The 25,571-nt window shown below is 42.6% G+C and overlaps 1 protein-coding gene across 6 annotated transcripts in view; it reads left to right on the top strand.

The window, feature by feature from the left end:
• The first annotated feature begins 359 nt into the window (after positions 1-359).
• The window catches only part of Cyrib (CYFIP related Rac1 interactor B), a 109,831-nt gene continuing 84,619 nt past the window's right edge, over positions 360-25,571 (top strand). For 3 of the 6 annotated variants that reach the window (XM_015486475.2, XM_015486476.2, XM_048802131.1), the window contains exon 1: positions 366-418. The gene's annotated coding sequence lies outside the window, so the exon portion shown is untranslated. Of the gene's footprint in view, positions 419-25,571 lie in introns of all 6 variants that reach the window. The other 3 variants (XM_015486474.2, XM_048802132.1, XM_048802130.1) reach the window with 3 other exon arrangements.

The following is a 25,571-nucleotide window of genomic DNA, read 5'->3' as shown; positions in this document are numbered from 1 at the left end:
TCTCTAGTTCCAGTGTCTTTCCCTCAGAATTTGTAATCTCAAAGGACAGACGGACCCCCCCCTCTCTGCCTCTGGGGCAACACTGTCCTGTAGTGGTAGGAGTTTGGTCTGGGTCTCTGCTCTTGTTGTGCAACCTTTAGCAACTTGCTTAACTTCTCTGAATCATCATTTCTTTATTTGTAATACCCCTGATTGTTTTGAGTATTACATGAAACCAGTGTGAAAGAACCCCGTAACAGTCTGTAAAATGCTACTTGGACTTGTTATTCCCAATGTATCCGGTTTAGGGAAAAGGAACAGTGACCAGAACTTACTGGGAGCTGTGTGCATTGTAACTTGATTAATCCTCTGTAACTCTTTTACAGGAGAAGGCACTGAGGCCCGGAGTTGGAGTCATTCGTTCAAGGTTACCACGTTGGTAAGTAACAGACTTGGGATGTGACCGTGGCCTTGTGGCCTCCAAGCCTGTGCTCTTCATCACTTCACCGAGGAGGAGTTAAAGCGGTGGCTGTGGCCTGGGGGTGGGTGTGAGTTCAGCATCAGCAAAAGCCTCTGCCTCTTCAAGTCAGAACACACACCTTCTTCCATTTGCTCTGTGGATCTCTCTTGTGATTATCAGATCCGATTTTTATTCTAAATAACGATGATTTTGGAGGGAAGGTGACATTTCCAGCCTTCCTATTATCCATATTGAGAGTAGTAGGTCATACTTATGCATTTTTTTCCTGGATGTAGACTCTGTGCTAAGCACTGTACAGGAACTGAGCCTAAGAGCAGCCCTACAAAGTTGAGGTTCGAAGAAGGAAAGTCCCTTGCCCAAGGTCACTGTGTTAGGACAGGGTGGAGCCTGTCTTCAACCTCTGTGGTCTTGTCACGCCATAGGCCCTCGTGGAAGACCACGAGGCTCTGTGAGCCTCTCTTGGAGCCTGGGTGCCCTCTGCCTGACGGGCACTTCTGGCCTGTCTCTTCTGACCTAGTCTCCTTACTGCCCTCCATTTGGCCTGCTGGTCTCCATAGAATGGAGACGCTTGACCGAAAGCCTGGTGGCACTCTGCTAGGGCATGCGACTTGGATTTGAGTGGAGCTATACATCCTGTAGAACGCGCGAAACTTAATCACGCAGCTTGAGGAATTCTTAATATGTTGCAGCCCTCTAGCCACCCCTCAGCCAGGGTGTTCTGTACGCCCATCCTGCCAGGAAGATCCCCCATGTCCCTTGGCGGTTAATATTGCCTAAGAGATAACCATGATTCTGACTCTGTCATCATAGATGCAAGTTTCTAATTTATCAAGACCCAAACATACCTGCTCGACAAAAACAAAACCAAGTACAAGTAAAAACAACGCTTTGACAGCGTGGGTGACCCTGTCATTCCACCTGATGGGTGTCTCTCTTGGAGTGTGTGTGAATGGGGGCCACGGTCTGCTGTGGCCTCTGTTCATCTCTCTTCCCGCGGTTATTTGAGAGTGTGAGCATCTTGTGCCACCGAGTGTTTTTCATATTTATAGATGGTAATTATCCCACAACATGGCCCTAAATCCGAGCCAGCTCTTTCATATGGTGCTTAACCCAAGAAACCAAATCCTGCTGGAGGAAGAACTGGCAGCATTGGACCTCATGAGAGATGGTTTGTCCGTCTCCAATGCAAGACCTTATTGTGGGACTTTCAGGAGGATTTTGGACTCTTTAATTTTCATATTTATACCCTAATCCTCGAACTAGATGTAGTTTTAATGCAGACAAAACTCAAGTGTGGGTAAGTGTTTATATTGGATTTGGTGACTTAGAACCCTTCTGGGAAATGGGGGACCAAGCTGATTTACATGAATCTTTCCTGGTACAAATGCAGAGTTGATGAAAATATAGGAATTCTATCCAGGGGAGCTTAAGAAAAAAGAAAATCCACTAGTGTCAAAAATGAAGAGAGAAATGGAAGCCCAGTGGTTGCATGTGGGCCAAAGCTGTGACCATTCCTGGGGCTTTTACATCCAGGTTGAGGCCCACAAGTCTGGAGGCTGAGGTCTTAATACCCAGTGGGTCTAGAAATGAGGTCTGGGCTCAAGGTATAATTAAATGCTCTGGAGCTTTGAAGGTCTGATCTCTTCATGATAAGACTCTAGAAGAATTCCACTGCCTGGAAATTTACCTTGAGTTGAAAAATGTCAGCAATGAGAAGTTAAAAACCTGGCACTGAACCATATGTAGTTGTAGGATATATGTGGATATTTGTATATGGATATGTGTGTGTGTGTGTGTGTGTGTGTGTGTGTGTGTATGTATGAACCCAGGAACTTACACTTGTACCTGCTAGGTGAGTACCCTACCACTGAACTAAATCTTCAGCCCTTTTTATTTTATTTTATTTTGAGACACAGCCTTGATATGTTGTCCAGGCTGATCTTGAACTTATGATTTTCTTGCCTCCTCCCAAGTCACTGAGATTACAGGTGTGCATCACCACACCTGGTGTGGAACCTATATCTTTATTACTTATAAGATATGAGATCCTTCTACCTGAGCAGTTAACCCTAGTAAGTGGTCTAATACTATAGAATCCCCTAAAACCAACACAAAATCACTCCATAGGTATATTTGAATAATCTATACCCAATGAAACTCCCACAGGAAAAACTAACTTTTCTGAAGATGAGTCTACAATTGAAAACTAAAAATTAGGAAACCAAGCATTCCAACTTGGAAATATTAGAACATTCTAAGAGAGACTATAAAGTAGTATATTTAAAATAATTAAGGAAAAACAGTGAGCTGGGTGTGGTGGTGCACGCCTGTAATCCCAGCTTCTTGGGAAACGGAGGCAGGAGATCACAGTTTGAGGCCAGCCTTGGCATTTAGCGAGACTCTGTCTCAAAATTTAAAAAATAAAAAGTATTGGGATGTAATTCAGTGGTAGAGCACTTGCCTTGCATACATGAGACCATGGGTTCGATCCCCAGCAATGCCAAAAAAATAAAAAAGGAATAATGATACCAAAGAGGTAAAGAGTTGTGAAAAAAAGAATATTAGAAAAGAAACCAAACTGAAGTGAGAAACAATATAATTAAAATCTAACCAAAGAGTTCAATGAAAGACTAGACATAGCTAAAGAGAGAATTAGTAAACTGAAGGTAATATTAACAGTTAACTTTTATTAAGTATATAGTATGTGCCAGATATCATTCTGCATACTTTACTCAATCCTAAGTACAAAATTATGAGGAGGCAGTGTCATTATCATCTGTTTTATAGATGAGGAAATTACGGCACTTGCCCAAGATAAGTGATAGAGCTGGACTGTTTAATGTAGCCTTGAGCCTGCACTTGCAATCACTACACCACAAGAAATCAGCAGGAAATCAGCAGTAAATAATAAAGAGATGGAAATATGAAAGGATAGAAAAGAAGCATAGAGGATACTACTTAAGTCTATGTACAGGGACTAACGGAGAGGTGGTATAGAAAACATAGGGGTTAGATGGCCTTTGAGATTTCTTCCTGTCATTAAGTTTTAAGAATTTGTAACCAAGTGGGGGGCGGGGGGGGTCACTGGGATTATGACTCATTGATAGAGCACTTGCCTGGCACATGTGAGACACTGGGTTTGATCTTCAGCACCACATAAAAATAAGTAAATAAAGGTATTGTGTCCATCTACAACTAAAAAATATTTTTTTAAAAAAGTAATTTGTAACCAGGTCAGCATCAAAGGCAGAATACTCAGTGAAGGGTGGTATAGCCTCAGTTTCCCCTGTAGTATGCATTAATATGCTGGTAAATATTCGAAGCAGGCTCTCTGGGGAAAAAGTCCTGATCAGTAGCAGTTGCTGATTCCTGTGGTGTCCATACTTCCACAAGAAGATGTTGCTGTACTTGGGGTTGGGAAGAAATGAGCAGGCAGGTCTCTTGAGCCAGTGTGAGCTCATACCACTGGCGCTCACAGCCACTGGATTTTAAGCTCTCATTTGTGGTTCTCAGGGACTAGAAGAGACAATGGAACAAGAGAGGAGGAGCAGTGCTCTCCTTTCTTCCCTTGTATTTAAAAACAAAACAAAAAGCTGTTTTTTGAATGTGGGCAGAGCAACTGGCATATTTCTTATGCTACTGGTGAGTGTGAAAATCAGTACAACCTCTTTGAAGAGCAATTTGGCACAATCTGCCAACATGGTAAGTGCATGTACCCTCTGACTGTGCAGCGCTATATCAAGGATCGTATGACCTTATGTCTTATGATTTTTCTTAGTTATCACGTGTGTGAAGGTGTGTGTGATGTTTATTCATCATCTGGAAGAGTGAGACTCTGGGAGCAACTTAAATAGACATCAGTAGAGAATTGACTAAATATATATCATTAAAGTAGAATGCTGTGCTATGTTCAAAGTAGTTAGTGTCCTATATGTGAAGAATGAATGGTTTCCAGGATATGCACTTAAGCTAAAAAAAAAAAAGTCAATGTATAGCTGATGTGGTGGCACACTTCTGTATTCCCAGTGACTTGGAAGGCTAAGGCAGGAGGATTGCCAAGTGTGAGGCCAGCCTCAGCAAATTAGCGAGGCCCTAAGCAACTTAGTGAGACTCTGACTCAAAATAAAAAAAATAAAATGGGCTGGGAATATGGCTCAGTGGTAAAGTGCCTGTGGGTTCAATTCCCAGTTTAAAAAAAAAAAGTTAATGTATAGAAAAGGATGTGTGGTATGCGGTCATATGTGCAAAAAGAGGGGTATAAGTGCTTTTACACACCTCACCCCACACAGACACAGACACATGGTTGATTATGCCTAGACTATAGATGGAAAGAGACTTAAAAAAGAAAGAAAGGTGTTTGGGGGACCTCACACTTCCTAGAGAAAGGTAAGGGGATTATGGGACTGAGGTGGACAGAAGTCTTCTGACTATACATCTTTTTTTTTTGGAGGGGGGGACATTTATTTTCCCAGTACTGGGGCTTGAACCCAAGGCTTGGCACATTTTATTTTGGAAGTTTTTTTTTTTTCGTGTGTGTGTGTTTTTTAAAGCATATAGTAGTTTTTGCATTAAAACTAAATTGGTTAAAATTGCTTGGTTGGGGGTCTTTACCATGAAAGCCCTTCCTTCTTTAGAGGGGGTTAGCAGGGCTTCTTGGTGGAGCCTCTAACCCACAATGGGAAACCGGCATTTAGTGAGCTAGGGCCAAGCCCCCGGCACATCCCTGTGCTGTCTGGCTTAGTCTTCAGTCGCCCAAAGGGCTGTAGGTTTCTTCATTGCCTGGCCGATGAGCAATAATGGTGGACTTCATTTTCAAGGAGATGGGAAGAAAGTAGTTATGCAAGGTCCTGGGATGTGAGCAGAGGAAGTGCAGTTCCAGAATGTCCTGGGGGAGTTTCAGAAGCAAAGGTGATGCGGCTGTGTTGTAGGGGATGGGCAAGGCACCCAAGACAGCAGGAAACCGTTTTATTTGGCTGCAGCCAGGTTCAGAGGGCACAGCTTTCGCTGTAATCAATGAATCCCCTGAGCCCCGAGTTCAGGTAGTTTCAGAACTTTATACCCAGCATGTAAGGAGAGGGGCTCAGAAGTTCACAGTCTGAAGAAGTTCACATAAAAGCAGCTTTTCCTTTCACTGTTCAGGGCAACTTAACCCTTCAATGGCAACACCTGAGAAGGGGGGAGCTGCTTCTCCCCCTTTCTTTCCTCCCCTGCCAGCCGTTACCGGGGGGCCCAATTGGTAACTTCTTTTATCTTAGAAATGTAGACATCTCCGTGAAGCCCCAGCTCAAGGCCAGAGGCCTTGTTAAAGGTTCTGACTTTTTTTTTTTTTTTTTAATCAATTTTTGCACTTGCAAACACACTTCTACAAACGACTATACTGGATAATGTTTGTGAAAATCAAGTGAAGGGGCGTCCAGCACCTGGAGTGCTGATTTCTTGCCCAGCCAGTGGCCAAGTAATAGAGCCACAGGAAAACAGGAAGTTTACCTGCTGCATTGAACTCTTCTGTAGAGACTCTTTTGCTGATAGTCCTAAAATCAGTTATGGTGAAGATTTCTGGAGAAGCTCAGTTAAGATTTTCTGTGGGGGAGGGGGTGCCACTACAGCTGCCGTTAGCAATCTGAGGTATCCAGAAGGCATCTCAAGCCTCCCTACCTCCTGCCACTGGTCTTGGCACCTCCCCTGGAACCACATGCAAGGGATTCCGTCACTATTAATTCTTCCAACTGTAAGATTCTTTGCTCTGGAAAGTTGGAGCTCTTTCTGGAACAAATGAACCTCCAGTGTGTTCAGAAAACAAGAAGCAAGGAGAATCTGTCCTGCAGTGTCCCCCTTTTCTGACTTAGTTTTTATCTTCCCAGTTCTGTTGAGGATGCATCATCAAAGTTCCCAGAGACAATTAACTTCCATTCACTGAAAAAGAGTGACCTTTAGAACTTTTCCAGAGCAAATAGATGTTCCCAGAAGAGCTTGTATTGTTGCTGTTGTTGTCCACGGTAGGCCACATGCCCAGCCACCACCAAGTGTTTTCTAGAACACAGGTCTCCTCCTGCCCTCTCTCCTGTTGTCATTTGGACATAAACTCAGGAAGTGGGTCATTCATCTGGAAGGGCTGTTTTTATGATGCTGCTCTAGTTTGATCACAATAGTCCAAGTGGGCAGGAAAATGGGAAAGACGAGAATCAGCCTCACAGAAGCTGAGGGGTCTGTTACTGGTGTCGTGTCGTCTGTAACAATCCCATGAAGTTCTCCAAAGTGAGGGTCGTTTGACCTTAGCACTTTGCTGGTCTCCAGACGGTTATTTTGTGCTGAAGTTTCATTGCCCGCTCTGCCGCAGGGGATGCCGTGGTTTTAGTTTACCGGAAGGTGAATGTGAATCTGCAGTGGTATCTGACTCTCCCAGATTCTGTCTTCGGTGTCTGAGCAGCGGTGGAGAGTATGCCCTGGGAGGCCTTCCTCATGCCCCTTCCTGTGCTCCTGCTGCACTCTGTGGATTTTAATTAGAGTGATTACTCCACTGGCCTCACATGCTGGCCGTGGTGTGTGGCCGTCTCTGTATCAGACAGCCAGGGCCTGGGAGGCTGGTGGGGCTTATCTGGCCTCATCTGTGGGTAGCCAGCGTGGAGCATGTCACAGCCTTTCAGGTTTCATGAGTCAGGATTCTTTCCATCTCCAAACAGAACCCCAACCCGAACTGGTTTCTGTAGAAGAGGAATTTTGTTGGTTTATTTAATTGAAAAAATCTAGAGATGGAATTTAAGGCATGGAAAACCCAAGGCTTAAACAGTTATTACTAAGTTTTACCCAGTTTTTCACCATCTCTCAGTGCTGCCTAGATTTTGTTTTTGGATTGTGGTATAAGAGGGCTGTTAGCAATTCCAGCAGTTCCACTTTCCCAATAGTTCAACCAAAGTCTCAGATCCGAGTGTCGCTGTTTTTGATTGGTCTTTTTTGGGTAACATGCACATCCCTGAACCAATTGCTGTGGTGAGATGGATGCGATTCTCTGGTTGGCCTTCTTGGATCAATTGTCTACCCCTTGAAGAAGCTAGGCTGGGGTCTACACGTCCTGGGGCACAAGGACTGAGAAAGGGGAGCTGGGTGTAACCCAAGCCAGTCCAGGAACCATTTGTGAATGGTGGGTAGGCAAAAGAAAGGAGGTCCAATAGAGTAGGTTTTTAATCAGTGTTTACTCGATGAATGAATTAACAGATGAATGAGCAACCTGGAGCTTGCTGCTGATTCTGTGAGCTGGTCACACAATACTCCGAGTGGGGTTTTAACAGATGGAGCCTTTACAGAGAGGAGAGATAGAAGGGAGCCCTGAAATCAAGTCATTGAATTAGTGGAAATATTTGGCAAGAAGCAGGAGACGGATATGTGGTAGCTGATTCCAGATGTCTGAAGGGCATTCGTGGAGAAGGAACGTTTGTCATCTTCCTACTTCATGGCAGAGGCGCTGGTTAGAGACTTTAATCTTATCACCTCACTTTTATTTTTATTAGACAGTCAATTCACGTTGAGTGTAGAAAATCCAAAAAATGCCCAAGAAAGAGAAAAATGAAAATTTTACCACCTAGCGCTAATTGCTGTTAATATTTTGATATGTAGACTTCCAATCTTTCTTCTCTAGAGTTGCATTTTAAAACATTCTTATTTAATTGTGTGTGTGGTGCTGGGGATTGAACGCATGGCCTTGTGCATGTAAGGCAAGCACTCTACCAACTGAGCCGTATCCCCAACCCTCTTACTTCATTTTGATAATTGTGTTTTTCAGAGAAAAAAAAACAAACTGTGGCTCAGAGAATTCAGGAATTCGCCTGAGGTCCAAGACCTAGGCACTGATAGGGTTAGAATTCAGTCTTCGGGTCTGCCTGAGGCTCAGAGCCCTCTCCCTTTCTAGTCTGTGATTTAACTGCTGCATAGCCAGGAGGCCACTCAATATTAGGGTTTCCCACGAGTTCTAGTCTGAGAATCTCGATTTTATCACTGGTTGTATGTCCACTCACTCATCTTCACTCGTTTACTCAGGACTTTTCACTGGGTGCTTTCTGGGTGCCAGGTGACAGCCTCTTTTGCCTTTTGGTTTTGTTATCAGATGCCCTTCTTTTATGGCATCCCTACAGGAAAGAGCTACCATCTCTCCCCAGAGACACTGAACAATATTTCTGAGCTTTGCTATGATTGGACCATCTCAGGGCATGTGTCTATCCCTCAACCAATGATGGTGAACGATGGGGTAGCGCTGATTGGTTTAGATCATTCAGGATCTACCTCTAGAACAGGAGGTGAAGTTGTCCTGACTGAGGGATACTGGTTGATGTGGGGAACGGAGTAGATGTTGACAGAGGCTGTGACAACCTCTCGGTGGTGGTTGGACGTGCTGGGACCAGCAAACAAGGTAAGGCGTTTTCTCTTTTCATAGGACACTCACCTTCTTAGTACACGAACGTTACATTCCTGGAATGCTAGGCACTTTCATGCATTTGCACTCTTAGTTCTAATAGCATCCCTGTCAAGTAGGTGGCTGTTTCCATTTGACAGATGAGGAAACAAGTTTAGAGAGGTCAGGCTGCTGCTGGCAGCCCCCCTCCTAGGAAGCTGGAGAGAGGTGTCTCTGGGATGGTTGTTGAGAAAATAGATTGTTAATAGAGATCCTGAAAAGATTTGTCTAATGACTTCCATGATAAGCAGGACCTTGGGAATAGTTACTGCTTTTCATTTTAAGATTTTACTAGGGAAATCCTGCCTGCTCTTTTTCTTTAACCAGCAATGGACGGGAGGAAAACTCCTCTCTCAGGTTTAGGTAGGCAGTGGGTAATTGAATGAGCTTCTAAGAAAAGCAGAACCATTGTCAACAAACAATGCTCACAAGAGATGGTTGCATTAGATACTTTTATAAAAATGGCTTCTCTCTCCTTTTGACTTTTCTGCCTGAGGCTGCCATTAGCTTTTAAGGCAGTAGAGTAACTATTATGTATTATATATAATGCTTCTTTCCCTTGGGCCCAAGTTAGCTTGTGCCTTTGAAAAACAGATCACCTTTTTTTATTTCCCCTTGCAAAGAGTTTACATAAAGCTAGTCTGATTCTTAAAATGCTAAAATGAGGACAAACAAGCTGGGTTTTCTGGTTTTCTCCAGACTCTGCAGAGACGTAAAATCCCACAGGGCAGATAGATGATGTGCTGAAAGTTGTGTGCTGGTGGCAGAATGTGTTGCCACTGCGCCTGCATCCAGCACATGTGACCTGCACTTCCTCTGTCAGGTGAAAGGGTGCTCCTCCATTCCTCACTCGCTTCTCTCCCAGAAAACACAATTTCTCCCTGGAAGAAATTAAACAGAGATGGGGAAATCCAAATGACGGCTGGGACCAGTTGACAAATAAACTTTTCAGCTCAGGTGCTGTGATTTTTGAGTTCTTCTGTCTTTCATTTTTTTTTCAGATTATTACTAGTGATAATTAATTTACCTATCCACATTTTACTAAGTTGTCTACTGTGCTTTGGGTCTTAGAGTGGGGCAAAGTGCAGTCTTCTTCAGTTGTAGCCTTTAGTTGCCCTCCTCCAACCAAATTTCACCTCTGTTTGTTCACATCAGTATAATTTTGGGGTTCTGATTTACTCCAGGCCTGGCAAACTTGTTCAACTGGACCTAGGAAAGGTAGGAAGTAAAAAAGTAAATAGCTGGGTGTGGAGGCACAGGCCTGTAATACCAGCTATTTGGGAGTCTGAGACAGGAGGATCACAAGTTGGAGGCCAGCCTCTGCAACTTAGTGAGACTGGGTCTCAGCAAATAAAAAGGACTGAGGGTGTAGCTCAGTGATACAGTATCCCTAGGTTCAATCCCCAGTACCCCCTCACCCAAATAATACAAGAAAGGCCTGAGGGCTAAAATCTGTTTTTAAATGGCAGTTAAAGACTGGAAAGTTAGGGTTGCTGGGCTCATTGTGACCCTCGAGCAGCACCACAGCAAAATCTTGCTATCCTAACTGATGTAACCACTGCTGCCATAGAGGGAACAAGATTATGGAACCTGGGAGAGGTCATTGGGTGTGTGTGTGTGTGTGTGTGAGAGAGAGAGAGAGAGAGAGAGGGAGGGGTGGGAGAATATGTTGCTTCATTCTCTATGACAGTAGTTCCCACATTTTCTGCAGATTAGAATCACCTAGTGATATTTAAAAATTCCCAAGACCACACACTAGATGAATTAATTAACAAAATTCTGGGAATGGGGTGGAGACAAGCATTAGTTGTCTTTAAGCGTTTCAGCTGATTCATGATTCAGAAAACACTGTCACATGAGAAATATAATAGTATCATTATTATTTACATGAGAAATATAATAGTATCATTATTATTTGAAGAGGAGTGGGATAATGGTAGTGAGAGGGACAGGAGCCACTACAGTGGCTGCTACCTCTCTGCATGTAGGTGCCTGCTGCTGTAGGTGCCTGGGGGAACCTGGGAAATGTGCATGTCTACTTGTTTGTTTGTTTGTTTGTTTTCCCCTCCTGTAGCACACATAGCTTCTCACAATTTTTTTAGTGATGGGAGAGAGTTGTGTCATGACTGTTTTGCAAATAGTTTCAGATCTAGTCTTTACTGTGCTTTGTAGGTAGATGGGAGAGGAAAGGAAGGGGCCATACCTTTCCAATGTCAGCACGGAGTTGGCTGGCTCAGATTGTCAGATAAAGACCAGAAAGAGGAGGTTGCTGGGCTTATTGTGTTGACCCTAGAGGGACCACTATGTTTATCCTTAGGCTGAGATTTAGGTGTCTTTGTTACCATAGCATAACCTGTCCCATCCTGATGGCTACAACCATCCATTTAAGAACCACAGCAGATTCAGGAGTCAGCATATTTTGTGAAGTTATAAATTGAGGGTGAGTTTATTTTGCTTTGTGGCTTGGAAAGAGAAAAGAGTGGATGTAGTAAACCAGGCTATTAATCTTGGGTTGGTGGATTCAGCCATCAAAACCGCTGTGCATGTGTCTCAAAGAATCAGTTTAAATGAATTAATGAATTATTACCTGTGTTTTTGTAGCACTTTTCTCAATGGATACAGTGCTATGCAAACCTCACAGCATGGCTAGTATGGTGGGCACCCCGGGAGGATTGCAGAGGGTAAATGGGACTGCAGCAAGTTACCATGAGGTGGAAAGAGAAACTAAGTTACGTTGAAATGCTTATTCAACAGCATAGAGGTCTCTGACCTGTGGCTCCACGTGTAGGTAGGGGCTTGGCAGAAAGCCAGGAGTGCTAGGGAAGTTGTTCCTAGCAGAACAAACAGCTTGGGCAAAGACACACCAGCAGCAAGTTGTATTTACAGGAACTCTGTAAGCAGTTAGTATCACTGCAGGTGACACCATTCCCCACTGCTGTGGGTGCCTGGGGGAACCTGGGATATGTGCATGTCTACTTGTTTGTTTGTTTGTTTTCCCCTCCTGTAGCACACATAGCTTCTCACAATTTTTTTAGTGATGGGAGGGAGTTGTGTGTAATGAAGACTACATAAGGGTCCTAATTGAGTTGTCCCCCTTTTACCCTGAAAAATAACACTGGCCATTCTGAATGTTGCACATTTCTTATTCGTAGAGTTTTCACAGGACTCCATTGATACCCCAGTGGCCCAGACTGATCTTTGGAAATGAATTCAGCAGTTTTCTGACAGTGTTGTAGATGTGAACTCCTGTGAGCTTCCCTTTGGGCTCAGGGTCCAGGCCTGGGGATTGATTGTGCTCTTGCAAACTCCTCTGGGCTCTTGAAGAAGGTTAAGCACTCTCTGGTTTTGTCTGGGTAAAAGATTGGATGGAAGGTGAATTCTGAGATTCCTTCCATTTCTAAAATTAGGTGATTCATTCAGAAATTCTGACGCAGGCACTCAGATATACAAATGGCCTTTTGTATAAAAATGTTAAATAAATACTGAAATGGGCACCATAGACCTTCTCTGTGGTCCATGGGTTGAGCAATACAAGACCCTGGGAAAGGTGACCCTTAAACCTGTGCTTTGCCATGAAGTCACTCCAGGACTTTAGGGAGGAAGCTACCTAAACCAGTTCAGCTTCTTAACTTGGTACATACGGCGGTGTCTACTGCCTTTTTGTTCAAACCTTATGCAATATCTTTCCTTTCTCACTTCAAAAAGTCACTGTGAGAATCTAAGCTCTTTACACTTTCAGCTCATGTTGGACTTATCCCCATTGTTCTGTCTGAAGCTCTGTATTTCAAATACTAGGTCACAGAACTAGTGACTTTATCATATAGACTACTTTTGAGGGGTTGTGGCTTATCTGATTCTCTGGTTGCAGGGCTGTAGCCATATTGGAATTCAGAGTTGGGTTAAAACCCTAGGACTGGGCTAACTCAGGAGCAGTGGACAGATGCCATCTCCTTAACTGGCTGCAACTGTGTACGAGTGCATCCTCATGTCAGTTGCTGTGCTAGGCTCAGTGCTTGCACTGGGGCATAGAGGCAAAACAGCATGGCCTCTGCCCTGGAGGAGCTCCCAGTGTTCCAGGGACTGCACAGATAACCATTAATGACCGTGATGATCTGTGCTGTGAACAAGAAGCTCTGAGATACTCGTAGCAGGGCATCTGACCTGGTTTGCTCAAAGTGGCAATTGCTGGACATGATAAAGAGTCCAGGCAGGCGGGTGGGGGCTGTTAAGAGGAGCATAGGATCCCAAGTGCAGAGTGGGGACAGAGGAAAGGGTCAAAATTTAGCCCACAAACAGCATGAGTGTCCCTGTGATGTGGTGAAATGCAGGACAAGGTTTCCCTTGGACATCTTATTACCATCCAGTCTCCTCTTTCCTCCCAAAGTAGGAAGGAACATCCTACTTCCCCATGTGACAAAGGATAGAATGGTTGACTAATTGGGTAATGATGTTGGTGGCACATCAGTTAGCCTTAGTATGTGGCCAAGATGCATTTTTCTTGTATCTAGAGCAATAGAAGACTCTGGGCCCATGGCACATGCCTATAATCCCAGTAACTCTGGAGGCTGAGGCTGGAGGATTACAGTTCTAGGCCAACCTCAGCAACTTAGTGAGACCCTCAACAACTTGAGACCCTGTCACACAATAAAAAAATGAAAGGACTAGAGATGGAGCTCAGTGGTAAAGCAGCCCTGGGCTCAGTCCCCAGGACACACACACACACACACAACTTTGGACTGGTGAGAACAGTAACATGTACCAGCCCGGAATGCCCCTTTGTTCTCAAACTCACCAAAGCTTCTATTGATTGAAGCAGCTAATGGGGAAATTTATATCCACCTGGGAATAGTTTAATAGTTATTAGCTTATAATTCAAAGTTCAAGGTAAACTGGCTTTTCCTTATTGACATGATATTACCTAGTCTTCTTTCTGCCCCTGTGATTCTGTTGACATTAATATAGTAACAGCCACCAGCCACGGTCTTCTTTCTTTGAGTGCCTCCTGTCCTTCTTTATGTTCTTCATCTCCTTTGGCTACTTCTGATGCTTTTCTTTTTCTTGTTTTTTTTTTTTGTTGTTGTTGTTGTTGTTGTTTGTTTGTTTGTTTTTTTGTTTTTTGGGTATCAGGGATTCAACCCAAGGCACAACCCCAGCCTCATTTTTACTTTTTGTTTTGAGACAGGGTCTCACTAAGTTGCTCAGGACCTCCCTAAGGTGCTGAGTCTGGCCTTGAACTTGTGATCTCCCTGCCCCAGCCTCCTGAGTTGCTGCATGGAGGTGTGCTTCACCACACCCAGTGCTTCTTGCCCTCTTTTCCTTTTCTCCTGTCTGAACTCTTCCCTTTCCAGTCACCATTTTTTTGAACAACAAATTGTTCAAAACATTAGAAAAGAACATATTTCATTTGTGCTCTCACCCTGTTATCATTGAGTTTTAACTTCTCTGATCCTTTCTGCCGTTTCCCCAAATGAATAGGTATTGTATATGGATGCTACTCAGTTATACAGACCGTTTTGTACTTTGCTCTTTTAATGTAATATTCACACTTTTTCAATCGATAGATGTTAACTGGGTTCCTGCTATGCACCGGGTTTTGTTTTAGGGGTTAGGAATGCATCAGAGAACAAATCAGACTAAATCTCTGCTGTCGTGAACCTAGGTCTGGAAAGAGATGGTGAATAATATACGCTGTGTTGAGAGGGGATAATTTATGGAAAAAGTCTTCTTTAGTCCAGAGTAGGATTAATGAAGATTGGAAATGTTAATTTATAAGAAATTACATTTTTTCATCTTTCTACCTTTTCCCTATATACTTACATGTTATCCTTAATATCAATGATTATAATTTATTTAGAACCTTAGGACTATACAACTTTAAATCTGGAGAGAACTTCTGAGTTACTGAGCAGAAACCCTTCATTTCTGAGACAAGGAAACAGAACAGAGAAAAGAATTGACTTGCTCGGAATCTCATAGCTCCTTGGTAGTAAAGCAGGGTCTTTAAAATTAAAAATAGTCATTAAACAAAGTTTTTCAGAACACTACTATGCTCTTTCCCCACTGTGGGAATTTTAATTTGTTTCTGATTTCTATTGTAAATAATGCTGTAATGAACAACTTTATAAACACCATCTTAGTGAAAGTAGCAAATTCATTAATAAAAATCATAGAAAAGACTAATGTTTATCGAGTACATTCATTTGCCAGGAACTATGCTAAGTGCTTTACATGAAATAAATAACTTGCTTCTGACAGTGAGGACCATTACTTTCATCTCTTTGCAGACCTGGCTGAGCCTTCTGACTCAGCCCCTGTGATCTACAGCCTTCCAAGATTGAATATTGTTTTAGTCAGCTTTTTTGCCACTGTGACCAAAAGACCTGACAAGAACAATGTAGAGGAGGAAAAGTTTATTTTGGCTCATGGTTTCAGAGATGTCAGTCCATAGATAGCTCACTTTGTAGTTCTGTTCCCAAGGTAAGGCAGACCATCATGGTGGAAGGGCATAGTAGAGGAGAGCAGCTCAGGACATTGTAGTAGAAAGCAGAGAGAAAGAGAGAGAGTGCACTCTGCTTACCAGAGATAAAATATGAACCCCAAGGAGTGACACTGGCAAATTAAATTTTTTTATTGTGTGCATGTATGAACATGTAACAAAAGATCCCACCATTATGTACAACTATAACGCACTAATAAAAAATGTGGGAAAATATAAACCCCCAAAGGCACACCCCCGTGACCTACCTCCTCCAGCCACACCCTGCCTGCCTATAGTTACCACCCAGTTAATTCATATCAGTGGATTAATCCACTGATTAGGTTACAACTCTCATAATTTCATTTCATTTCACCTCTGAATGTTCTTGCATTGTCTTACCCGTGAGCTTTTGTGGGACACCACTATATAAACCATAAGAAATATTAAAATAGCAAATGTCAAGTCCCATCATAATCAGTAATATATGTTTATTTAAGAGTGTACCAAACATTTAAACTTTGCTGAGTTTTTACATGTTAGTTTTATCTGTATGTAATTGTATGTAATTGCTGTTTTTTTAATGCCTAATGACATTTTGAACATGGGAAATTTCATATGTTCCTATTATTTCGTTAATTTAATAACTATTATTAAGTGACTACTGTGTCAGTCTTAGGGATGAGTATTGTAGCATTTTAAATGGAGCTTGGACACTGAGAGGTTTAGTTAATATTTACTGAAAGAAAGGAAGAAAGAGGGAGGGAAAGCAAGGAAGGTGGAGTGGTTGATGCGGAGCCAGCACCTGCTGGGACCAGGGCTCAGCTCCTGCCTCTGCCTGCTAGAACCTTTGCCACCTTCGTCAAGATAGTTGTGCTCTTTCCCACTCACTTTTCTCGTCTGGAAACAAGGGGTAATGATATATCTGTCATAATGTTGTAAGGCTGAAATGTAAATGGGTGGAGATCATTTTGTACAGTGCCAGCTGAAATGTAGCAATTGACAGGGATATTGGTGGCAATAGTTCCATCTGTCATTATATTTCAACCAAATTCTTTCCTCCTAAGCAGATTTCTGTTGAGTATATAAAAGAATTTTTAGAATGGCATTGATAAATTGATGACCCTGACTATGATGAGGGGTTCTTTTTCTCTTAGGTAAAGCTTTCATCAAACTCTGATGGTGTGATCTGGAAGGTGGGCGGAGCAGCAGCGCTTAACCTCTGTTTGGCTTTGGGGTCACCGAAGGGTGAAGCTCAGAAATGAATGGCCCACTCAGACATTCTTCTTCTTTCTCTTCCTCTGGTGCCATCCCTGAATTTATGGCATCTTGTCCCCACCTTCAGGGGAACCCCCTCCTGGGACTGTTACCCTTGCTGGGGGAGGGGATGTCATTGTCAGAGCTGAAGATGCCAAGTGGGCAGTCTTTTGTGCTGCAGAACCTCCCAGTGGGCTGGAGGAGCTATTTGTGGAAAAGGGCAGCATCTCCTGAGTGTGCCCGCTTGGATTTTTTGGCAGCCAGTGAGTCTGTAAAAGGAGCCATGGGCTTGGACGGCAAACTGCTTACAACATCAGTAACCTTTGGACCAGCCCCTTCCTCCTGGGAAAAACCTTGCCTTGGGGTTGGGCTTGGGACAGGGAAGTGAAGGCATGTGCAGAAGTCTCTTTTTCTTTTTCCAATTAAAATCTTGGCAAGAAAAAGACCTCGTCATTCTTGTCCCCTGTATCAGCAGCAGATTTGAACTTTGAGGCATTGTCCTTGCTTTATCATACTTCAGCTTTTCAGGCTGCAAACAATTTTATTTCCCTCATTGACAGGGCTTCTAATAACTCCAGGTGGTGAATGGGCTGCAGGGGTACAGTTCTGTGGAAGGCGACACTGAAGCCGTACAAACACAGGGAAACAGGAGAAGCTCCACAAGGGGAAGTGCTGGAATGAAACATTTTACCTTTACTGGGGTTGAAGAAACCTCCTCTTTAGCTTAACTCAGACTTGATTTGAGGGCATGTGTACCCAATGGGGCATTATATAGCCTTTAAAAATTATGTACCTAAAGTACCTTTCCTAAGGAAAAGTGACCAAGATATCTGTGAGATGGGACACAGAAGATTACTACTCAGACGTGGGAGCCATTTTTATAAAAATATATGGTATCTTTATATAGATACCTAAAAGACGTTTGGAAGGGTATCCACATGGTGTGGGTGGCTAGATCATGACTATTTATATTTTCTCCCTTTTGCTCATATTTCTTTTCAAATTTTGCTGCAGTCAACATGTATTACTCATACTGTCATGGTGAAAAATGTACCTGAGGCTGGGACACCCCATTTACTGACAACCTGGGCACAGGCCCTTCTTTTATCACTCAGCATATTTATGTGCCTTCCTAGGAGCTGAGCACATGGCAGGGACTGTGGGGGGCATGATAGCCCAGTCTCTGCCTTCACAGAGCTGACATTTCCGAGCTAAAAAAAAAAAAAAAAAAAATTGGGAGGGAAGGACAAGGTGCTGTGAAGGAGAAAACCAGCGTCATGGTAGGGAATGGGTGAAGGGAGGTGGGAGCACATCTATGGGAAGGGGGATAGGGAGGAAAGTCCAAAGGCAGCTACCAGAAAGTATGTTTGAAGTTCTGAGAAGGAACATTCAATGTGAGGTGGTGGGTTTTTGCCCCTTCTTGCCTATCTCTGGAAAGAACAACTTTATGGCTCTTTGGGGGTTGGTTAATGTTTTGGTAAATAACAGGAAGGTGTGGGGTTTGATTTGTTGGTTTCATTCTTGGGCTCTTTTTAAATAGCAGCTCTGATGTCATCTTTCAGTGAGGAATGAGCTTCTAGCTCTACCCAAGGGATTCCCAGGTCTCCCCTTCCCCCTCTTCTGCATTCATACAATATTCATTGGATCCTCAATCTTAATGCTACACTGAAGTCTTAGCCTTGAGCCCCTGGCTGTGATGGAGATGTTTGGAAGGTGTCTCTTTATTCAAGGATTTCTTGTTCATTCATCTAGAAAAGGAAGGGAGAAGCAGATGATAGACCCCCCTAATGTTAGATGGAGGAGAAGATTGGATGCAGAGGTAACAAAAACTATTCTGTAGGTGCTGGCACATACTGAATGGTATATTTAGGTTGAGTGCTCTCTAAGGCTATTGGACAGTACAAATCAAGAGCCATAAAAATGTTCAAATTCTTTGACCTAGTAATTTCAATTCTGGGAATTTATGCTAAGATCGTCTTTTTTTTTTTTTAAGAGGAGAAATGAAACAGATGTTTATTATAGAAAATAACAGTCAAAAATGACTGTTTTGGGGTTTAGAAAGTATTTTCCAATACAGTATTTATAAGAGCTTTATAGCATTCATAGGAAGTGGGTAGATTCTTATGCCCACTGCACAGATAGGAAATTGATGTTTAGAGAGATCAAGTGAGTGGCCCTGGTTCACTGGCAGATTCGGGCTCTGAACCCCGAATGCATGTGTCATTGCCTAGAAGGTTTGGTCAAAAAGTTGAGGTCCAGTGGCAAGAATCAAGAAAGCAGAATGAGAGAACAAAGACTGGAAATAATTATTGAACTTAGCCTATGCCTCGTTCAGTCTGCAGTATTTTGTAAATTTTATCTGGGTTAATACTTAAAATACATTGTGGGGAAAACCAGGCTCTAGAAGGTTAGATAACTTGTGTGAGTTGTAGAGCAGTTTTCAGATCCTGACCGGGTGAATCCAGAACTTACAGGTGGCGTTGGTTTTGCCCTCTTGCCACATGCTTCACAAGAATGTATTGTGGGATGAGTGAATAAATGGATAAATGAACAATGGACTGGAAAGGGTTTGAAGGGTTAGGATGTGAGAACCAGTTCAATGCATAGTTAGACATCAGGATCCCCACGGATGACAGGTTCCTTCTCAGAGCTCTACAGTTTCTACACACAAGACAGTTGCCCAAGCCTGTCCCAGGAGAGTTGCACCCTTATTGTCCCTTATGGCCACACTTTTCAAACACCCTTTTTTGCCTAAAGGCTGTCTTTCCTGGCTCAGCTCATTTCTTGCAAAATGCCCAGAGCTGAGTGAATTTAGAGTAAGCCAGGCACGTAGGGTGTGGACCTTTTGCAACTGAAGGAAACTGAGCCATTTCAACATGATGAGATATTCTGCAGCTATTAAAAAAATGATAAATGCAACTGTGTAGAAATATACAAAAGCATTGGGAAATAGTTGCACGTATCTGAAGATGCAGGCTAATGCAGTGTGCATACCTATGGATGAAGGTTCGAGGAGAACAGGATTGAAAATTGTGTAAAGATATTGGGATTGGATGGTGTCACCATGCATTTAGTCTGTTAAGCGAGGTAGCTTGGGATCATCCTCTGAGCTTCTGTTTCCTCTCACCCCAGATTTGACCAGTCATAGATTCCTGTAGATCCTATATCAGTATCTTAATTCTGAGGCCTATTCTTCATCCCCACTACCAGTTTCCTAGACTAGGTTCTCTTTTCTTTCTGCAGAGCTGAGGATCGAACCCAGGGCCTCACATATTCTAGACAAGAGCACTACCACTGAGTTACATCTTCAGGCCATCCTTATCGGGACCCTACTATAGCCTCACAGCTCCTGTCCATTCTGTCTTACTGTAGTCCATGTTGGACACTGCGGTCCACGTGATCTTGTTAGAAAATAAATCTGATTCTGTTTCTCCTTTGCCTAGAGGCTTCTATTTACTTGTTATTGCTTTAAGGAGTTAAGCTGAAATGCCTTCACATAACAGATGAGGCCCTTTACAGCCTCATCCCCTCAGTCTTTCCCCTAGCATGTCAGACTCTGCTCCCTCTGCCTCTGTACCTTTTCTTTTTGTCGCTTCCCCTTTCTCTAAAAGATTAAGCCTTCATAGCTGTCTCGAGGAGAGTTGGTTCTTCTGCCCTAAGTTACCACGAGTTATGCTGTGCTGAAATTGTGAGTTTACAGCCCTTCCTCTCATTTAACTCCAAGCCCCTCAAAGAACAGGACCACATGTCTCACTGTCTTCCACTCAGACCCTCAGTATGGTGCTTAGGACTTAGTAGAGGGGCAAAAACATGTGTTTTTGACAAACTATGGAGTTAACAGATTGGGTTCAGATCATGGGTCCATCACATACTGAGCCTTGGATTCCTCATTTATAAAACGGACATGAAAATAGTATTACATAGGATGACTATGAAAGACAAAGGAGGAAATGCAAGTCAAGGACTTAGAACAGAGCCTGGCACGGGGTGAGGACTCCAGAAATGCTAGCTAGCCCTGACAATTGCGTCACCACTGAGAGGCCAGTGCCTTCATGTGAACATCCTTTCTTGGTGTCCTTCTGCTTGTTTTTGCAGTCTAAAACTTTAAAAGCTTCAGCCTCAGCTGAAATGTGATTACACTGATGAAAGATGATGAGGGATCATGGAAGAATAAATTCAGCACTTCTTGTAGGGTCTTGTTTTCTGAGCCAGCTTCCCTTCAAAGGATAATGGCAGAGTTTACTCATGTATTCTCTCACAGGTCAGGAATGGGGCTCCAGCTCATGAGGAGAGAGGTACCTCTGAGAGGGGTGCTCCAAACTCCACACAGGATTGTCCTCTTTACTGTTATCATGTATCAATGAGCTCCTTGTGCTGGTATCATGTCTGTGTTGCTCCCTGGAGATAAAATTAGGACTGATGGATGAATGTTGGTGGGTACCAGATTGCTGCTCAGTGTTTAAAAAAGGTTCTTCACAAAGGAGGCTGTTAATTACAGTACCAAGTTCCCCACAATTGAGATATTCAAGCTAAATTGGAGGTCCAGTATGGGATACCAGGGAAGAGTTCTGCTTTTAAGTGGGAGGTTGGTTAGAAGGGATGTGTGGTTTCTCAGAGCTCTTATCTAAGGGATCAGGCAGATGTATGAACTGTTCTTCTGGTTCAAATTAAGGACAGTGTGCACATATGGGGACTAATGGATGTAGATGTATCAGAAAAACAGACCAATGTTCTTGGATTGGATTGTGAGGACAGTTTCATCAGTATCAATATTGCACAAATACCAACTCTCCCAATTTAGTCAAAATGGATGGAAATTATAATAGGTACACTATGGAATCCCCAAGTCCTTAAGTGAGATAGTTAAGGTAAAGTTCTGAAGTCTGGGATTCTTGCTTAATGTGTGCTTTGAAAAAGCCACCTAGCCTCTCCATGGCTTCCTTAACCTGTCTTTATGTACTGTGGTGCATATTATATACTGTCTGGTCTCCATGTAACTCAAGAGGACAGGCGCTAGCTATAAGGTAAAGGCTACTCTTTAGTATTGGGGGCCAAAGAGTAATTCATTGGCCACATACAGTAAGACCAGTAGTTCCTAGAAGGATACCTATTTGACTAGAGAGGGCCTCATGATTAGGGCTTCAGAGATGGGCGTCCTGGGACCATAAGTCTTCAGAAATCTATGCATATTTGTGTACATTCATGCATTTTCCTGGGGAGGAAAGTCCATACTTTCATGGGGTTTTCATTTGGGCATTTGACCTTGTGTTCACAACCCTTTAGTTCCATATTAGTGATCTGCCAGCAAATTTAAAATACTCGTGGGAGAGGTAAGCTTGCTTATCCTTTACACTTTAATGTTAATGAAAACAAATCTGGGCTTTTCCAGCAGGATTTGGATGAGTTAGTTAGATAAGATATTCTGTTTTTATGTTTCATTTCATCCAAGAGTGATGGGAAGAAGGGAAGTAATGAAATGGCTGTGCCCTCTGCTACATTCAAGTTCTTGGTCCACTGGACATTTCTGTGCAGTCCACTCCAGACAAGAGTTGGATTTATCTGAAAGTGCTGTGCGTGGCATGCCGCGATCTCAAGTGGTGTCTGGTATCTTTTCTCAGACTGATCATTTAACACCTCCCAAGGGCGTCTGCTTGATACCATCGCTGGCGATAACGGTGCATCTCTTGGCTCTGGGGAGCCTGCCAAGCGCATCTACTCATAGGTACCTGGCCAGAGAAGGAAAGGCTTGCCAAGAGCCCAGCCATTCCAGGCGTGGGGTGCTGGAATGTGGCAGCTCCGCTGGGTTCAGCACCGAGCCTGAGTGTGCGAGTCGCGAGCTCCAGTTCTTGTCCTTTCCGAGCTCGCTGACCTGAGGCAGGTCGCCGCCACTTCTGAACCTCAGTCTCCCACTGGTACAAGGAGACTCCAACCCACCTAGAAGCTCTCTCGGCGCGAAGGTGCTGCCCCTTTAAGGAGGGCGGGGGCGCGGAGGGGTGGCCCGCCCCCTTGCTCTCCGCGCGGCGACCGCGCGACCACCTGTCTCCGGCCCTGCCACGCCCCTTTCCGGAGGGGCGGAGGACTAGGGGGCGGAGAAGAAGGGCTGAGGATTTACCTTGAGGGGCGGGCGCCTGGCGCATGCGCACGGCCGGACAGGTCCGTGGCGCCCTCACTTAGCTTTACTCAACAGTTGAAATCCTATTTTTGCCTTCACAACAAGAATCNTGTGTGTGTGTGTGTGGGGGGGGGTTCTAACTTCATGGCTATTCTGGGCCATACCGAATACCTTTTCTCTTGCTTCCTCCTCTAGAAGAGCATTTGATGAATTGATTTTTCTCTGAGTATAAAATTCGGTTTATTATTGTTGTTGTTATTATTATTATTTCCTACTGGTTCCATTACCGACTTGCAAAGTTACCTGTTAGTATTGTTTTGTCTCATCATCAGCATTTATTGAGTTCCTCCTATATGCAGAAGAATTTGGACCAATACTTCTTAACCACAAAGTGCCATTCTGGATAAGGCCAAGATTTTTGAAATTTGTTTACATTCTCCCCCTTCCTGAACTTTTTTTAGCTTGGCATCTTTTAACTCTTTAAATACTGTGTCAGAAATGTTTATCAGTACATTTTGTTTTCTTTTTAGTCTTGCAGTTTGGTATGCTGACATTGCATACAAGTGTTCTGTGTAGCTGAAGGAATTTCATTCACACGGGTGTTTGGTGCCTTATTATTGCAAATCATTTTAGGCTAATGTACCTCAAGAGAAACACACTGATCCTTTTAATTCTTTAATTAAGTTTAATAATAGAAATAGAAGCTTTGTGTCTAGAATGACTTGATAATTGAAACCTATTTGATATATCAGCCCATTTGTAAAGTGTTGTAGTTAACTGAAACTGCCTAAACAGTGTTCATAAAATGAAATGACAGCACCCCCCATTTTTGTTGTCCATAATAACAAATGCCAAGGGAGACTTTTAATAATAAAAGTCACCTACCTATATATCGGTATGAGAATGCTATTGCTATCAGTATTAATAGCAGCATTTTCTAACAGGCCTCTTTTTCTTGGGAGTTAGTTTTTAAAAGGGCATTGTTTGTTTGCATTTAGGTTTTGGATAGCTGCTTTAAATGGAAGATTTCTTAACTCAGTATTGCATTCTTTGTGACCAGCACAATGGTGCATACCTGTAATCCCAGCTGCTTAGGAAGCTAGTTGGAGGCAGGCCTGGGCAATTTGGTGGGACCCTGTCCCAAAATAAAGAGTGGGATTGTGCCTTAGTTGGTAGAGTGCTTGCCTAGCATATGTGAAGCCTGGAGTTCAACCCCTAAGATTACCTTCTTAGGTGTTACTTATTTTCTTGTTTTGTTAGGTAATTTTTAAATAAAATTTAAACTTTTCAATAGGTATAGTTGTCTCCAAGGAAACTCTTGCTTTGTAAAATGTTGTTGGATATATAGTATAGATTCTAGATTCTCTGTAATTGGGTAGAGACTAGATTTTTCTTTCCTAAGAAAATGATTGGTTGATCAAAGGGAGATGTGACTAGTGAGATGATTCTTGTTGTGAAGGCAAAAATAGGATTTCAACTGTTGAGTAAAGCTAAGTGAGGGCAGTTTATTTTTGATAAAATACAGCTGATAATTTCTCTGGACTTTCCAAAAATAAATGGGCTTAAAATGCTGCATATTATGGTACCACTCTTGAGATTATTTGATATTTGACATGGTCATTTATCTTTACCTAGTAAATAGTAATTGGTGGAGTGATAGAGATGCTCATTTTATTCCTTTTCTCCTTGGGGGAAAATACTGGCTTACCACTGATGAGGTTACCTGGCTCTTATTAAGTATTGGTGCATTCAACCATAAAAGCTTATAATTTTCACTGTTTAAGGAAAACAAGACTATAATATTTGAAGATATTTAATTATGTTGTTGATGGCATGCCCCCTATTTTTGGTTTCTCCTTTTCTGTTCCTATTTTCAGACTTTAGGACAGTTTCTGTCTGGTGTATAGTGAATACTCTTATTGAACTGTTGAGTGAATGGCAAGGTCCAAGAGTCTTGGACTAGAAAAACATTTTGTAATTATGTGGCAAAAGTTAGAAAGATGTTGATTGCTTTGAGCTTCAGTTTTCTCAAGTATCTTGCATATTTTGAAAATTGCCTGTAATGGGCTATTATTTTAAATTATTTTGTGAGTTTTAGGGGAGAAAGTACAATAGACACACCATTTGGTGTTACAATTTAGTTCATAGAATGGATTTGTTTACTTAGAAAGGGTATTCAGTACATGCATCTTGTCAGCATTCATGAACAGTAGTCAATTCAGAGAATTTTTTGTACATTTAAAGTTTCTAAAAGTCAGCATAAAAGTTCTTGGATGTGTGAGTTCATCCTGTATTTTGATCAGTTCACTAAATTAGGTTTATTTTTCAAAGAATTTTTTTTTTTCATGTAGCAGACATGGAAGGTATAATTAAAAAATACAATGGTAATTTACTGTTTCAGTGGTGGTGCTGATGATAATGTTAATAATAATTAACACTTGTATGTTGTCCACTACTAGCCAGGCAGTGTTCTAAGACATGGTTTAATCTTTACAACAACCTTGTTAAATAGGCATTAGTATTCCTGTCAGACATCTGAGAAAACAAGTAACAGCTAATAAGTGATAGGGCTGCGTCCTGACTCTTAATTATTGTGATGAAATATTGAACACTTACCTATACCCCAGATTGTTTATATATAGTAGGTAGGTTTCACGATATCCTTGCAAGATACAAGTTAATTTCTATTTATTTTCCAGTTAACTTTGGGAAGGTGCAGGTTAGAGAGCTTAGGTAATTTTTCCAAGTATACTTGGAAAAGTGGAATGTAGAAGGTTGGTATTTGAACCCAGGCCTGTATGGCTGATAATCTTTATGAAAGTTT

The sequence above is a fragment of the Marmota marmota genome, unplaced genomic scaffold (genome assembly GCF_001458135.2).
Source record: "Marmota marmota marmota unplaced genomic scaffold, marMar, whole genome shotgun sequence".
NCBI classification, from domain to species: domain Eukaryota; kingdom Metazoa; phylum Chordata; class Mammalia; order Rodentia; family Sciuridae; genus Marmota; species Marmota marmota.
The sequence above is the reverse complement of the archived record's forward strand: the minus strand, read 5'-3'. Positions and strand labels throughout refer to the sequence as shown.